The sequence below is a fragment of the Anser brachyrhynchus genome (assembly GCF_964034855.1).
Source record: "Anser brachyrhynchus genome assembly, chromosome: 1".
Lineage (NCBI taxonomy): Eukaryota > Metazoa > Chordata > Aves > Anseriformes > Anatidae > Anser > Anser brachyrhynchus.
Window position 1 is genome coordinate 184,489,534 of NC_137694.1, and position 16,402 is coordinate 184,505,935.

The 16,402-nt window shown below is 43.2% G+C and overlaps 1 long non-coding RNA gene across 1 annotated transcript; it reads right to left on the reverse strand.

The window, feature by feature from the left end:
* Positions 1-5,016: 5,016 nt before the first annotated feature.
* LOC308188590 lies at positions 5,017-10,141 on the reverse strand. Its single transcript, XR_013945619.1, has 3 exons — positions 8,539-10,141; positions 8,350-8,450; positions 5,017-8,166 (listed from the first exon to the last, which is right to left on the reverse strand). It is a non-coding gene; the product is annotated as an uncharacterized lncRNA (long non-coding RNA).
* Between the last annotated feature and the right edge of the window lie 6,261 nt (positions 10,142-16,402).

The window sequence follows — 16,402 nt, forward strand, 5'->3', positions numbered from 1 at the left end:
TGAACCAAAAATCTAGTGTCTGGTTACAAAGTTTGAATTGCAATTAATCAGTTTTTCAGAATAGTTTTTTGGTTATTAATGTGCAGATCATTGTTTCCAAAGCCCTACAACACTGTGTGCAGATCCAGTTGAGATATTACTGTAGAACGAGATGCAATTGTTCAATGGCACTTGCAACAAATGCCATCTCTCAAGCCAGGAAACAGGGAATAAAATTTTCAGGCTAGTACATGTAGAACTCTATAAGCCTGTGAGAGATTTTTGTCTCTTTCCTGTGTATAGATTACTAGGTTTGTTGTTAACCATTTGGCTCATTAATAACTGATTTACATTTCCCAGACAGCAAATTGCTATCTGACACAAATTTATAAAAGAGCTTCGTATTATGAAATTCCCGTGTACAGTGACTCCTTCGTGATTTTAGCTTAAGGAGTTTGTGATTAAAATTTTACTGTAATCATTGCAGTCTCCTGGGTTGCTTAAGAAAAAGCAATTCTTATTTCCTACGTCTTAGAGCTCATCGCGGTGATTTATTTTAAATGCCATCGGTGAGATTCTACTTTGAGAGAGAAAATAAAAGTCCCTCAAAACAAGTAGAGAAGCTGAGGGATTCTCAGTCTCAGCTGAGGCATGAGGACTAACCTGTTACATGGTGTTTCATGTTAGCTATGTGAGCCAAATTGTCACAGCAGGCTCTGCAGTACACTGCAAAACCAAGGATAGGAGGGGTAGGGAAAAGGCAGGTGTAAAGCTCCATTCTGCCCCCTGAAAAAGCAATATTTGGTGGATACTGGCCAGCTAACCTGATTAAACCAGATCTTGGTTAGCTGCTTATATCCACAGCAGCTGCTAGCTTGGACCAGGGCTTAGCCAGTAGCTGGGGCTAATGGATGATCTTGCCGCGCTGCCTTTCTCCCAGCCCTTGCTCTCCACATGGGTTAAGAGGGAGGTGGTATGGGAGTTGTCACTGGAGGTGATGCTTCCCATGGGAAATTCTCCAGCAGGCAGATCTTAAGATCTAGCTTGCATTACTGAAGCCATTCTAGCTCTCCAATTGGGACTAATGACCAATTTAAGAAACCAAGTGCTATTGCTTCATTTATGATGCCTTTGTTCTACTCATCCATGGTTCTTTGTGAGTTCTGTCGTGACTGGCTCAAATGTGCCCTTTCTGGGAAACTGTAGGAGGATTTCCTGTCCACAGCTTATTCTATGATTCTACATGACATTCAAAATCCCAAATGCTTGTGACTGCTCTCCTAAAGCCATGCTGTCCTGCCAATTGAGGGAATAGTTGAATGTAGCTATTCAAATACTTTTTTCAGTGCATGTTCAGTGTTATTATTAGCTATGGCAGCACCTATAAGTGTTCGTCAGGATTGTTGCTTGCAAAACCAGTGTTACATTTATATGTGAATATATATATACCTGCAAGCTGCTCAGACTCCTATTGCACTGTCTGGCTTGGTCTGTGCTAGAAACCAAACAGGACAAGGGCACCAGCTTGAGGATTGTCTCATGAGTGTCTGTACTGCTGAATGATTGGCATGTTCCCTGGCACAGGTTTGGCTGGAGCTCACTAGTGCACTCCCTACCAATGCCTCGGCATGGTTTGTGGGACAGCAAGGCTTGTATGGCTGAAGCCCTTGGGGAAAGAGTGTTCAGCTTTGTGAACGCAAGCTCTGCTTTTTCATTTGCATTTAGAGCCAGAGACAAACCCTGGTCCCATGTCTTTGCTACTATAGACGTGGTCTTTGAGTCCAAGTCCTTTGGGATGATTTTAAACCTGCATTTAGACAACTAGGGCCCCTGTGGAGGTCCTGCTCCTTCTGTTGCATAACTACCTCAAATCTTTTATGAAGAATTGTTCTTGTAGGAAATGTCTTGCCTTTTCTTTCTCTTTTCTCAAACCAAAAATACTTGTCATGTTTCATTGGAAAATACTTTTTCCTGAAATTCAAAATCTCTTGTTTCCATTCATTTTCCCTCTCCTTTCTGCAGTGGCAGATGGCAACAGGAGATAGGGATTTGGGGTCAAAGAGTAGGAGATGTATACACAAAAGCTTTCCAGGTTTCACCTCCTGCCAGAAGCTGTGTGTCCCTCATTGCAGTCCTGTTAAGTAGTTCTCCAAGTAATAACTATTGTAGGATCGTCTTGCAGAGTTACTGTGTGCTCTTGAGGAAATTCAAGAGAAATGATGTTCAGGTGCAGAAGTAACTGGGATCCTAGCATGGATGTGGGAGGGACTGACTTGCCCCATTGTCTTGTCATGTGAACTGTAGCAAGGTGGAGCAGAGGATACAGCTAAGCTGCCCTGATTGTTATCAGCTGAGAGCCAAATACCAAAAGCACCATTTCCCAAGGCTCACAGACTTTTTTTTTTCTACTGTAAATATTGACTTAAAAAAAAGGTCTTGAGAAAGCAATTGGATGGAAAATGAAATGTCTTTATGTTGCTGCTTACACATGCAAATGTTGTTGTTTTCATCAAAGGCGACTTTTTAGCAAGGTGGTTAAGATATCTTAATGAACTAAAATGGAAAAATAGTAGTTTTTAGTTTGGAAGCTGGTGGCATCTTCACTGCAAAATGGTACCATGTTTTATCTATTAATCATGTTTGAATATCCTGAACATGGTTCCAGTCAAGTTTCAAGTACGCTGAAATTGAGCCAAGAACATAATTTTCAAGTTGCATTATCGTGGTCATGTCACTTTCCAAAGTATCACTAAATTGTTCCTTCATTTTGTCCTTTGCCAAAGAGGTAGGAGACTGTGTTGCTCTCTGGAAAAATGCCTGCCTAGAAGTAGAGGTCCAGATCTTTAACAAGGGTAAATTGGCAAAACCCCACTGATTGTAATGGAGCAATGCCGATTTTTGTCAGTTCGGGATCTGGCCCATCAGATTTTCAACTGTTATCACCACAGGCAGAATTCAAATTGACACAGCGTGGGCTAACATGATTGAATGCAGAGCAGGCTGCCTGGTTTCCTAAATTATTTTAATAACAGAAAGAATGTAGCTGGAATGCCAGGCTAAGATCTCTACCTGGATAAGGGCCCAGATTTTATTTAATCTCTAAAAGTCTCTCTCTCTCTGCATTTTTTTTTATTTTTTTAAATTTTTTTATTTTTTAATAAGTAAGCCTGTTGCAAAGTCATTACTTTTTCATTATGGAGATTGTCATGACAAGGTCCCCAGGAAGAAAAGTCTCAGATTCCATTCAATGCTGCATAATCCCGCAGCTTCAGGTAGAAAGAATAGGTCTCGTAGAATAAGTGAAAAATGGAAACAGAGAAGGAGCCTGCCTCCCTCCAAAATCTGTATTAGATCAGCTACTAAATCCAGCTTTTGTACATACCCAGATCAGCTATTACATTTCTAGGGACTTTGGTGGGTCTCCACTGCTGTGAACCACCCGAAGACATGTGGGATCCTGGTGTCCACCAGCTGGCCGCGTCCTCATGGGCATGTTTCCATCTCAGTTGCCTGTGGGAGCTGAGCCGCAGTGCTGCTGAGAACCAGCCTTGGGAGCCCCCATCCAGCATGATGTGGATGGTACAAGGAGGGTGGGATGTCCTTGGAGATGGGTGGGCAACAGGTGGACAGCTGGAATATGTGCCATCTCCGCTGACTGACTGCGAGTCTGTAGGAACGGTGATAATCCGCACATAAATAAATGTGCCCATTGAAGGAGCCAAATTAAAAACAAAATCATAACCATTTGATTTCTCCCCTTAGGAAAAAAAAATGAGTCGTGTTTTTTTCTCACATGAAAGAATTTAAACATTTTACTTTCATCTGTTCTTGTTGTGCCTTAACAAGGCTAGCCGATCACTCGGTATCTTGGCTCTGATTTTGGGGGGTATTTTTTATTCCTCTAAGAGATTCAGAGGGTGGTAAAAAGCCTCATTGAAATTCAGTAGTTAGTATGTCTCCTTCTCTTGACCAGGAATGCAAGGGTATCCTTTTCTGTGAATGTCATTTTCTCTCTGGGCTCTTGTGCTTTAATTTCTTAGATGTGAAAACAGGAACAGAAGATGAATTAGGTATTGAAATGAGAGGACATGAATACGACTCTGTTCTCCTACAGAACTTTTTCTTTTGAAGAGAATAAACTTTTATAATTAAGCAAAGCAGAATAAAGGGCTTTATAAATCAATTGTAATGAACCAAATGTTTTCATCCTTCTAGAACTTTATTCAGGAGAAAAAACTTCATTTAAAGAAAATCTGAAGCTTAAGTGCACTAAGTTCTTGCATATTTTCTCTTCTCCCACCTACTGTCTCAGCAATCTGGCTTTACTTCTCAAGTTATTCATCTGGGTTCTGTGGTTTAGGTGGATAAATATTCTATCCACCAAATAAAATGTTTATGCCTAACACAGGAGTGCTTAATAAGTTAGTGATGCACAAGTATTAAACTTAGAAAGGCAATGTTTGGTACCTGGATGAAGGCGTCCTAGGTGAGAGGAGCTTGTCTACCTCTGCTTTCAAATGCACAGGAATTAGTTCGAAAGAAATTAAATATGTCCACTTGATGAGGGAGGGAACTCATACATTGCTAAGATTTGTTTTCTTGGCTATATATATATATATATATATTATTTTTTTTTAAAGGTATATTTGCATTCTGCCTTTCCCAGTTTCACGGGGGGTCTGTCTCATCCAAGCTCCACCAGTGTATTGCCTTTCACCACCTGCCCGACGATGGCTGAGCTGTTGTGAGGTTGAAAGCCCCGGTGCTAAAACACTGTGGGCAGTGTGTGAGAAGGACACGTGCCTCCCTCAGTACCGCCCGCCTCGCCTCCTCTCTGTCCCTGGCCTCCCTAACACTGCTGTGCAGATGTGAAGACTTCACCTTGCTTTAAGGGTTGGCTTCAGGATTTTTAAAGGATTGCTTCATGTCTAAATAATCCTTCATGTCCCTGAATCATGCTGAATCCTCACAGGAGATGATTGTCTTGCCAGTTGCAGCAGAGATCTCTTTGTGAAGGAGTTGGGCTATTCTCGGGGGTACCCCAAGGATGTGGAACTCAGCCCAGAACGACCGCAAATGTCGCTGCTTTCCAGCACATAAAAGTGATGCCTTTGCCCTCCCATCCTCCAGGAGCAACAGGGGCTTGCATTTTTTATTCCAAGGACTGGGCTGGGACCTGACAGACCCTCGTCAGTTCTCTGTGTCTCTTCTTTGGAAGGTGCTTGCATCTAGGACAAAGACCTGAGGAGACAATGGGAAAAGGCACCATCACCGCTTCGCTCGGCCGCAAGTCCCTTGGACGCCTCTGAGCATGCCAGATGCCTGGGTGCCAAGAGCTCTGCTACTCATCCCAAGTCCTTGTCCTGCTCATCCGAAGGCTTCCTGTGACGTCTTCCTTGGTAGTCAGAGCAGGGAGTATTCACAGCAATGCTGCTCAGTAAACACTCATTTCATGGAAAAAAACAGAGGCTTTTTCTTTTGTTGGAAATTTTTCATGAATTATTTTTGTTTAGGAAAACATGATATCATTCTGATGGTAAGAAAACAAACCAGCAGGCCAGCTTTCTGTTACTCCTAAAATATCACCTCCTATTTTTCATTTAGGAATATAAAAGAAGAAAGTGGAGAAATGAAATAACCAAGACCAAACCTTATGTCTGCTTCTTAGCTTTTGCTTCTTTTTCTGCCTTTGGCCAATGCTTTTAAAAAAACAAAAGTGAGAAAGAGAGTGTGAAAAGAGTATTTTTTTCCCCTTGCAATTTGAAAATGTAAAAGTCAAAAAAGGGTGGATTGCTTTTTATTGTAAAGTTATTTTTTTGGAGGAGAAAATTTCTTTTAAATCAAACCCCTATTTTTCGGTGAAGACATTCGAACCAGTTTGGCTCACCACATTTCATGGTTCTGCCTCCTCAGACCACAAATTATAGATGTCATAACAAATGTCAAAAATACAGCAGGACATAATAAATTATATATGCACAGACAAAAGTGCACTTGGTCATATGTACACACATATCCACGCATGTATATACATATGTATATATGTATATATAAAGTCATCTGTCTATGTATAAATGCATGCTTGTATGTGCACAGATGTGAAGTAGACCTGAAGTAGACTTGCAAGCCAAGGAAGTGCCTGAGAGGTCCTGCTTCAGGAGGCTCTCCTTTGTCTATTAGGAAGATCCCTTTCCGTACAATATTTATCTGTGCTCTCCTCTGTTTTTACTGGTTTTGTCAAATTCTCTGATTGAAATAGTCTATCCAGCAGCACATGTTGACGCTGTGTTTCAACCAGCTGCTGGGTGCGTGTACAGACTATGAGGAAAGCCTGAAAGCTTTGCTTGTGTTGCAAGCGAGTGGCAATACCACCTAGACATCACACCTGGGGTGCGATACAAAAATTCATTCCTTAGAAGAGAGCCTTTCAAATTGGAGTGGGAACACTTCACACCTGCCAGTGCATTTCATTAGGCCACGTGGTGACCATATGAAGAAGGGAGTATACGTGATATCCAAGTTCCTCCCCTTACACTTCCTCCACAGGGCAGCCAAGGCACATCCTGTGCCCTTCTCATCTTCCAGGCCGGCTCCCAAGGCCTGGGTGGACCAAGGCAGCTCAAGGCACGTGCATTGCAGAGCATGATGTAGAAATCTTTGGCTGAACACCAAGTGACCTGGTGTGTCCTCCCAGCATGACTCTAGGCAAACGGGTCTCTTGGCAGGGCTTTTTCCCTCTGGTACAACTTTGAGCTGATGTGTTTACACTGCCTCCAATTTCACTGCCACCTCTGTGGCAGTTAGTCCCGGGATGTCTGCTCTGCATGGCACTGTGTCTGCAAGCCTCCCCTCTGCTCTGAAGCCACTGTTTAAGCTGGGCCCAGTTATAATGCCAATTATGACAGTTATAATCCCAAACCACTGGTGAAAAGCAAGCTCTGAAGACAGCTTCTGAACCTTGTTTTATCACTGTAGGGATGTCTTGGTCCTAAGGTAATGGCTTCCTACTTAGGTTTCAAAGAGAGACATCAAGAATGAAGAGGTGACTTGAGATGCTGTCACTTTCTGCCCTCTTCCAGTCTTCCGTGCTACTCCAAACTTTGCAGCAGTTCCTCTGCACAACAACAGGGCCGTGACTGCAGACCTGCTTCCCACACTGCCATCAAACACAAGTCCTGCAAATAATGACAGATCAAGGGTGCCTGCCCCCCACCCAGAAGCTTTTACTCCTAGATCCTTCCTCAGTGCCCAGCAAAAGGAGAGGTGGTCTTCACAGCATGATTTGAAGAACGTTTGGGCTCCGACAGCCCAAAGGGAAGTGGAGGGATGAACATGTACTTAAAATGAATGGCCTGCATGCACAGCTGGGTTTTCAGCACTGTTACGATCCAGAATATTCCTGTGCCAAAAAAAAAAAAAAAAAAAAAAAAAAGCTCCTTTGGTCCTTGGTTAATGATTCTGCTTCACGTTTATTTAAGCCTTGTAGTTTGTTTTGCAACCCTCCATTGACAGATGTGCTCACAGCATTTAGGGTGTAAGCCCAGTACTTTTTATCCCTGTTAAATATCAAAGAGGGACGTGAAATGCAATCTGTTTTTAAAAGACATTCGTTGAAGTCTATTTTTGTTGCTGCTAAAAATATGTATTTATTGTGTGTCTAGGAAAGAACTTCTTGATCTGGCTGAGCAGCTGCTCTAAGCCATCTGTAAATGTGTTCTCAGCCTCAGGTACAAAGCAGTGGCCCAGGGACTCTGGTTTGCCCCTCCAGAAGTCATCTGAGCAGTTTGGCAAGTCTGCAGTAGAGCTATGGCATTTTCCCTCCCAGTGAACTACTTTAGCTACTCAAAAGGAGTTCCTGCTGCAAGACAGATGCTTCAGTTCCGAATGTGCCCTCCTATGTGTAAGGTGGGTGCAAACCCGCTGGAATAAATCGGGCTGGCCTTGGAGCAGCAAGGAAGGTTCGCAGCGGTCTGAGGACAGGAACAGCCATGTGGAGGAGGATGTTCAGGGCTTCAGGAAAGAAAGAAAAGAATACTTACCATGCAAAGTCATCCCCCGTAGAAATGCAGACAGGCAGAGCTTCCAGGTGTGTTGTTGTGGGGATGACATCCTCCACGAAGCAACTGAGAAGGTCTCTCCCCAACACATAAGATGTGGTAGAGGCTATGAGCTGTGCTGGGTGGGACTCTAGGAAAAAGAAACTGACTATTTCAGCTTTCTGACTCTCATTCTTGGGAGCTGGTGTCGATCCCTGTGTTTTGTCTGTCCCTCACATTTCACAGAGCAGGTGCATCTGCACAAGGGCTTAGGGACACAACAACATGCAGGCATCTCCAGCACCATTATGTTTGGAGAGGGACTCATACAGACCTCTTCTGCCACGACATACAGCTCCTTCACAGTTTTCCTTGTTTTCCTACTACACTTCAGGAGCACCCAGAGATCCATCCCAGGGAGGTACTGGGCAGGTCCTGTGAAAGTATTTTTCATTTCCTGCCCTCAATATATCAAAAAACCAGCATAGTCACGTACTGGCAAAGAGACCACGTTAGTACCTACCCAAAATCATCCATGACATAGCCATCTTGTTTGGTCAGTAGAAGGGGTTCTCATTTGATCTGAAGATACTGTATTAATATAAGTGGCTGACAGGCCTTTTTATTTATTTTATTTTATTTTATTTTATTTTATTTTATTTTATTTTATTTTATTTTATTTTATTTTATTTTATTTTATTTTATTTTATTTTATTTATTTTATTTTATTTTATTTTATTTTATTTTATTTTATTTTATTATTTTTGTGTGTAGTTAAATAATCAGGTTGTGGAGTCTCACCACTGTAGCAGAGCTATTTATAGCCCTTTGCAGTGAGAATGAGTTTGGTAGTTTGACATAAGTGCTGGGTCACACTTGGGATTTGTTCCTTTCATCACACCTGGCTTGATGGATTTGCAAAGTCAGCTGTGATGGGTGGTGCTTTTAATTAACTAAATGCTATGCTGCTGTCCAGTGCAAAAGGCAGTTTCACTCTATTGGAAGGGGTCCTGAGTGGCTCGGGTTAAATAATACTACCTGATGTATTCCTTTGCTAAATAATCTCACAGCTACTTCTTGCCCCAATTATATTGCTTTGACATCAAGCAGCAAGCGTTGCTTGTGGTGCTGAAAACTAGTTTTTAGCATTTCCCATACGCTCTCTAATACTTATATTTTTAGAGATTTAAAACAGGTTGCTCTTTTCAATGTTACATTTTGAAGGGGATGAATCTGCATGGGAAGGCCATTTGTGCTGTGATGTGGCTGGACTGTGAACCTTATAACACATAGTTTGCTTCACTTTTCACTGACAGCTCTGATGCAAGAGAAAAGTCAGAGGGCAAGACACACATTGTATGCAAACAGGAAAATCGTTTCTTCTGGGATCTGTTCATAAATGGTAAATGGTTTCACACCTTTGCTGTAATGTGTTGTCAGCGACAACAGGGTGCGATGACAAGAACTGTACACAGAGAAAGGTTTTTGGATAAATTAAGCCTCTGTGAGTAAGAGAAACCCAATATGCTACCTGGCTGCTCAAAGACAGAGGCATATCAAAGGGAAAAACTGGAAAATGAAGAACACCTAAAAGCAACTCTTGTTGGCTAAGACCCCACAGTGAAGAAACAAGCCTGGCCAAATGGATTATGAAGGGATAACTGAGAACAAAATCTATGTAGTTTTATAATTGTTTTTAAATTAAGTTAGTTACATACTATTTTACTGAGAGAGGAAAAAAAGCAAAGCAAAACCTGGCTTGAGATATAGGAAAACCACTCTGCTGGGACACAGGACAGTCCCAGGGTTATTATGCAGAATAAATTTCAGTATTTTCGTGCTAGTGGGGTACTGGTTGGAGCCCTGGAGACAGCTGTGGTCAAACACTTGGTGAGGTGGTCACAGACAGGCTTTTGAAGGAGCTGTAGCTGAAAGTAGCCAAAGTGTGAGCCAGGCGGTGCCCCTCAGCCTGATAGGATGGAGAGAGGTCCTGCATAGTTTTTAATTTAATGCTACAGGCATAGACCATCTGACCAGTGTTCTTGTGACTTGTATGAACTCCCTGATGTCAAGGAGATCCCCCTGATCTCAAGTAGGAGCTCTCCACCTCTCCCTCTTCTCTCCTACAGGACAAAGGAGAGGAGTGTGTCATTTGCTGCACAGACAAGGGCCAACCCAGCTTCATTCCACACATCAGAGGGTTGAATCAGAAAGGAAAGGATTAAAGTTGCTCAAGCAAAGCTAAATCTGGCATTTCTTAATTTTGCATGTGACATACTGTTCTTCTATGTAAGCATTAGTGTTACAAGTGCTTCGCTGTGCAAGTGCTGAGTATGAGCCCAGACCCTACCTTACAGCTTGACCAGGCAACGCTTTGTCTTTGATGAGCAAGTGCTATTGCTTGAGTCATTCTGAAACAGATAAAGGAAGCAACAGAGAAATCACTAAGGAGGATGCAAATAAAGAGCATGGGTCACTTTTGGGTTCCCACAGACTCTGCAAACATGAGGAGCTTGTTTCTGGTGCCCTTATCTAGAGATATGCCTTGGATGCCTGCTGCAGTTTACCTGGGGATTTTAAGCCCAGATGACATCTGAGTGGTCCTTCTTTTTTGTGGAGACCACAGTTTGGAATGGCAGAAGCGACTTGCTGCGCACCACGGTTGCACCCTACTATAGGGTCTGGATGTAGCCGGGGTATGTACTTGAGTCTAAGTCCTGGGGAGAGCAAAGTTTGGTGTTATAGGGTGAAGCAGGAAGAATAGCAAGCTGTTGTTTTTGCTGAGTCCCTTGCTTTCTGGTAGAGCAAAGTCCTTAGACAAGTTCAGCGTGAGCACTGGTCACGAACTTAGGAAAATTAGCTTTAGTATAAAACAACACTAATGGTATTCTGTCCCTTCCACTTCCTTCCTTTACTGCTGTGTTAAAAGGTCAAGGACAAACGTTAAAGCACTGAAGAGTTTGTAGCAAGTGTTTCCTTCTCTCAATTTCACCCCTTCAATGTGTTTAGGCCTCTTTATGTTAAACTGAATGACTTGCCAGAAGCTGCTGCAGTCTGTGAGTAGTAGGAGATCTGCTTAGAATTGGCTTGTGAATACAATTTTGGCTTTTGGTTGAAACCAACCAACCAAACTGAGGTAACACAAATTAGTGTGGGCTTTCTCAGAGTTTTGGCAAAAATTGATACAAAAATCTACTTTTTTTTTTTTTTTTTCCCTAAGGAAGTTCTGAGTTTTGACCCAAAACTGTTTGGGTTTGGCAATTTTGGGGTCGCAGTTTTTCTTTTCTTGACATTTTCAATTTTTCATTGGAAAAGCAAATACTGTGCAAGTTTTTGTTAAGACGAAAAATCCCCTTTCCTGTGGTAGTAATTTCTTGTATGGTCTTCCTCAAAGGAGATCAGTTGGCAGGACTTCTGACGTGGGGCAGGTGGATGGGAAACCCTGAATGCTTGTGTCTTAAATGTTGGCAAACGACAAAACCCTCAAATGGCCTTTGCTTCCATCTTCTCATCTGACACAGAGACCCTTATTCTGTTCCCAGCTCTTCAACTGATCCAGAAAAGCATGAAGGTAAATACAAACCAACCATTTATTTAAGGTTACAGTCTGCTTTCAGACTCTTTAGGGATGATGTACTTGAAACTGTTCTCCAAAAATTCTGATATTTAAGAGTTTGTTCTCCAAATAGATCCAGATCCAGGTCTTAGTAATGGCCCCTGCTAGCAGTACATCTCACTCCTTCAGCTTTGGCTTACCTTGGCCATCAAATGTTAGTGTTGGTCTGGATTTTGACTGAAAAGTAGTTACACTGGGAAACAACTGACATGAGAATGGGTATTTATTCCTGTGTCCTTGAACCTAATCTCTAAATAGTTTTTTTAGGTATACTGGTATATCTGGATCCTCTGTTCTGAACTCTGTTCTCTGCTTTTACTCCCTGTTACTCAAAGTGCAGCTATTCAACCTACGGACTAAGTCATTGTGAAGGTGAATGGGTTAGCCAGGGGTGCCGTCTTCATTTCTCCTAGCTCACCAAAGTAGGCATGACTAAGACAACGTATAGCAAATGAGGCAGGAATCATGAACAAATGTAGGACTTGAACTACTGACACCCGGCATGGACCTGTATTGCAGCTGTGGGAAGCATGATCTCACACAGCCAACACCTTTCTCCTCTCCTCATACCCTGTCCTGGGTAAGGCACTCCACTGACAGACTGTGTCATCCATGGGGTGTTGCCCTTGGTCGTGTTTGATTTTTAAAGGAAGTTTGGCTAGGTTAGCAGAAATCAGAGTGGTGGAAGTTCATTATGACAATGTCATGGGAGCATAATGTCATAGCTTGTCAGAAAACTTGTGCTGATGGACTTTGTTGGATATGGAGAGGTCTGTCATTAGATGTTCACGTAGCTTTGAGTTAGGAACTGATGTGGGTAATGATCTGCAGACAATCTAATAGACAGTCATCAGAAAGAGGAAAGAAGCCTTCTGACTTCTATACTACTGTTAACTCTCTACCCAGATCTGCTCAAAGGGAAGAGGACTACTTCAGGCACTCTAACTTGTCCAGTTAATCTCGCCCTTACTCACTTTTTCCTTGTCCCTTTTAGCTATTTGGTATAAACACCCAAAATGAAGCCTCCCTTAGTCACACCTGCTTTGGGCAGCTAGGATAAATGAAGATGGCACCTTATGCCATTAACCCCTGGCTAACCCATTCCTCTTCACAATTACTCACTCCGTAGGTTGAATATCTGCACTTTGAGCCACAGGTCATTTCTAATCTTTTTATGCCGTCTGCTGTATCTCTGTTTTGTCCCTGTGATTCCTCCTTGGGGATCTGTTGTTCTGCTTGTCCAGCATGTGAAACAGGAGTCATAAAGGTAATCTGGAAAGCCTGGACTGCTGTGAGAGGTGAGCCCAGATTGAGCACAACTGAAATATACTGGGAAAGTAAAAAACAACTACGGGGCTAAAAAACATCCCTGCAACAGACGGGCCATTCCAGTGAAGAAGAATGGTTTTACCTTTCTTGAGTGAGGTCTGCATGAGTTCCCACATTTTTTCTCAATCTTTTTTCAATTCAAGGTATATATCTATACTGAGCTACATCTCTAACTTTCAGATCTCAGTTCTTTTTTTTCTGTGCTGCCCCAGATTCACCACTGTCTGTGTGGGTGCCCCTCTTCTGTCAACAGAATACTGTTGTCAGTGGGATTTTGGGTTGGCCTCAGTGGTCAAGAAGCCAGTGTACTCCTTGGCTTTGTTTAGATGCCTTCTATTTCTTCTTTGTTACTGATCTCAGAGATGACTGTGGCAGATGACTCAGACAGCACGGTCAGTATCCTCTTGCTCAAGTGGTTTTGGGAATAAAGAGGTGACAAATTTAGAGAAAACACTGATAATTTTTATTTATTTATTTATTTTAAATTTACACTGTACCTTTCCTACTTTCTCTCATTCTTATTTTTTAAAATAATTTCCAACTCTCTCTTTTTTGTTTCGTTTTGTTTTGTTTTGCTTGTTTGTTTTTCCCCTGGTGGTGTCTGAGCTTGCACTTATTTTAAAGTCAAGCAGCCGCTTACATGACAGACAGTTGTATCCTCTGGATGTCTGTTATCAACCAGCACAAACAGGCAGCAATGCAAATCTGCACACCCCGAGGGAGTACTCTTCTCACCTGGATGATCACAAGTGCACGGGGGCATTCTTAGCCTGCACACATCACTTCTCAGGAGGACTGGGCAATGTGCAATGTTATCTTGTACCTTGTACATCATGCCTGCTGAGCCATTGCGCATTGTGTTCCCAAGTTGTTGCTTTGTCAGCCTCTGGAAGCACGGTGTCTTCAAGCAGATTTAGGATCCTGGTGATTACTTCCAGGTCCTGACTACTGCATGAGCTCTGTGATACATATTTGGGGGAAATAATTAGCTTGGATGTTATTGCTGTCTGCTGGATGGCAATCAATTGACATTGCACTTTGATCACGTAGGATTCAATTCTTCCCACTTGACTTCTGATGTAATTACAAACCTAAGTTGCCTCTATGGTTGGTGGGCATTGACACTTTGAGTTTGTCTGATTTTGAGATGAGAAGGCTACACTTCTCCTTTGGCTAAGAAGGGGCCTGGGTCTGCCTGTATCACCGTGCCGACAGCCCTGCCCACTGCAGCAGAACAACTCACTGAGGAAAGTGTAAGGTAGGAAGGAGGGCGAAGGCAGCAGGGCAAAGTCTTTGGTGATTTATGCTGAGGGTGAAATTGAGCTTAAATCTACATGCAAGAGGAATGTCACAAACCTGTGCAATGCTCTTGATGGTCACACAGCTGGGTCCTGCCTTCTGTACCCCAGCCTGAAGCTGACACTGCAGCACAGCCTCTCCATCATCCCTCCATCCTGATGCAGCTGCTCTCTGGACGCATCATCTACCACTTCAGGTCAATTGACAGGGCCCATCCAGGGGTGTGTTTTGAAGGGTCTGTGATACCAGCTCGCAGGTGAGGATGAGTAGCCTGGCTGCCAGTCCTTACCAGCTGCCTTCTGCAACTTAGCCCCTCACACGGTCTGAAGTACTGCACCCACCATGCTCTGTGGAGTACATGATGCAGGAGTCTCAGACATGAGGAAACCTTGGAGGTCTGGAGAAGGAAATAGGCTGTAGGGAACCTTCTCCATCTTCCCACCCAGGTCTTTTGCCCTGGCTGGCTGATGCTCCAGCAGTCCTTCCTGGAAAAGATTGGGTGTGATTCAAACAAAATGCCTTCTTAGACACTCTTTGCAGTGCAACCTCTGTGTCTGCCAAAGGGGTGCAGTTAATGAGGTGAGAGAGAAATTATTTAGGGTAATTTTTTTTCTTTTCCTTCTTTTTTTTTTTTTTTTAACAGAAAGAAGTAGTTGAACTAGATTGACAAAGAAGACACTACAAGCTGAATATCACAGGGGAGAAAAGTCCTGGCTGTGAGACTTTTCTAATCTTCCAAGGGAAATGGTGGAAACTGTATCACTCAGGACATTAAAAATAAGCAACAAAGAGCACTACAAAAAATGCTGTTGTGAAATACCCTTAACTGACAAGTAGGTGGGCCGAAATGGCTTCATGTATCTTTTACGTTTATCAATCCTTCTCAGAGCTATCCTCAGCATCCTAAAGAAATATCCTTTGGCTGTGAGCACTTTGTCTCACAAGTAATTAAGTAGAAATGAGTATATCACTAAGTACATTTCAATGTGTGTCCTCAACTGGTTGGAACTCAACCCGGGGATTCAGGATCTGCTTGTAATTAACATTCCATAGTAAGACTCCACACCCTCTATTTGTCTCTTCCTAATTATGTGTTGGAAATGCACATTTCTCCTGCCATTAGAGATTTCAGCAGAGGAGCTCTAGCTGGGCTTTAAATTGCCTTCTACCTCAATTTAAATATTCCCTGTTATTTTAGGTTTGTAGACATTACACAAGTAAGCTTTTTCTCAAGGCGTCACAGGAAAACAAACCACTGACTCAAAAAAAAAAAAAGAGAGAAAAAACGACATAAAAACCAAACCAAAAAACTGCTGAACTGCCTCTTGGGTTGGCGATATCATGGATTTAGGCTGCGATCTATTAGTTCTTCTGGGTTTCAATGCTGGCTGTTGAATGTATTACTCCCAATTAGCACAAGAGCCTGTGGATGCAAGGGGCGGTTGTGAATGGGGCTGCTCAGGGTTCTTCTTTCTGTGAAACTGCTTTTCCTGCCAGTTCATCAGAGGAACATTTTCATGGCAATGTATCAGCTGGCAGGGCTTGTCACTGGGAAGGTTTGACTGCGTTAGGAAATGGAGAGACGGAGCGCTTCAACTTAGGCTGAATGGAGGCTTTAACTGGGGGTTGGCTGTAGGAGGCTGAATGGCTCGTGCTCCCTGAGCTTGCTGTGCCCAAAGGAGTATGTGGAGGGCTGGGAGGAGATATGGCTGTGTCACAGCTGGCACATCTGGCTGGGGACCGGCTGATAGCAGAGAGGCAGCAGTAGCCCTTACACCACACCTAGAAAAAAGCCTGGACAAGCATCTCTGGATCAGCAGAGAGACACACCACCCCTGTGCATGTCTTATGAGGGTCCCCAGGGAGACGGGAGGAAGCAGTGGCTTCGTCCCTCCATCTAGCAGGAAACGAAGGACCCCCCCCCCCACCCCAGCAGAGCTCCTCTGGCTGGGTACCGCTACCGCACCGCTGCCAGGGCCATGCTGGGATAATGCGTGTCTGAGGGAAACCAAAACAGTTTGTTCCCAGACTCCACACAGCTTCTAGTGCCCTTGACTGTAATGGTAATTAAAAGCAAACAAATCTGGATGAGCCCTGCGAGGCTGCCAGATCCCCACAGAGACACCTCAGCTTTCCTTTATGT